The sequence below is a fragment of the Oncorhynchus masou genome, chromosome 22 (assembly GCF_036934945.1).
Source record: "Oncorhynchus masou masou isolate Uvic2021 chromosome 22, UVic_Omas_1.1, whole genome shotgun sequence".
Classification (NCBI taxonomy): Eukaryota; Metazoa; Chordata; class Actinopteri; order Salmoniformes; family Salmonidae; genus Oncorhynchus; species Oncorhynchus masou.
Genome location: NC_088233.1, coordinates 3205772 through 3207075, shown reverse-complemented (window position 1 = coordinate 3207075; position 1304 = coordinate 3205772).

The following is a 1304-nucleotide window of genomic DNA, read 5'->3' as shown; positions in this document are numbered from 1 at the left end:
ACTGAAAGATTAGAAACACACTGCAGTTGTTTTAGCCTTCTACGACACAGGATCATTTCATTTAGAGACCGTGTAGAACAAACGTTGGCCCAGATTTTAGCTACGTAGCAAATTGGTTCTGACATAGCTCTCCCATAATGCTATCCTCCTGATTCCTGCTTACAAGCGAAAACTAAATCAGGAAGTACCAGTGACTCGCTCAATACGGAAGTGGGCTGATGACGCGGATGCCACACGACAGGATTGTTGTTTTAATAGCACAGACTGGAATATATTCCGGGATTCATCCAATGGCATGAAAGAGTACACCACCTCAGTCACTGACTTCATCAATAAGTGCATCGACGACGTCGTCACCACAGTGACCGTACGTACATATCCCAACCAGAAGCCATGGATTACAGGCAACATCCGCTTTGCAAACGCTAGACCTGCCGCTTTCAAGGAGTGGGACACGAATCCGGACGTAATAAATCCCACTATGCCCTCAGACGAACCATCAAACAGGCAAAGCATAAATACAGAACTAAGATTGAATCCTACTACACCGGCTCTGACACTCGTCGGATGTGGCAGGGCTTGAAAACTATTATGGACTACAAAGGGAAGCACAGCCGAGAGCTGCCCAGTGACACGAGACTACTGGATGAGCTAAACTACTTCTATGCTCGCTTCGAGGAAAGCAACACTGAAGCATGCATGAGAGCACCAGCTGTTCCGGAAGACTGTGATCACGCTCTCCGCAGCTGATGTGAGTAAGACTTTAAACTGGTCAACATTCCGTGGGGCTATATGGATTACCAGTTTGCGTAATCAGAGCATGCGCGGACCAACTGGCAAATGTCTTCACTGACATTTCCAGTCTCTCCCAGTCTGTAATACCTACATGTTTCAAGCAGACCACCATAGTCCCTGTGCCCAAGACAGCAAAGGTAACCTGCCTAAATGACTACCGCCCCGTAACACTCACGTCGGTAGCCATGAAGTACTTTGAAAGGCTGGTCATGGCTGACATCAACACCATCATCCCGGAAACCCTAGACCCACTCCAATTCTCATACCCCAAAAGATCCACAGATGATTGCAGTCTCTATTGTACTCCACACTTTTCCAACTGGACAAAAAGGGAACACCTATGTGAGGATGCTGTTCATTGACTACAGCTCAGTGTCCAACACCATAGTTCCCTCAAAGCTCATCAATAAGCTAAGGACTCTGGGACTAAACACCTCCCTCTGAAACTGGATCCTGAACTTCCTGACGGGCCACCCCAGGTGGTAAGAGTAGGTAACAACACATCCGCC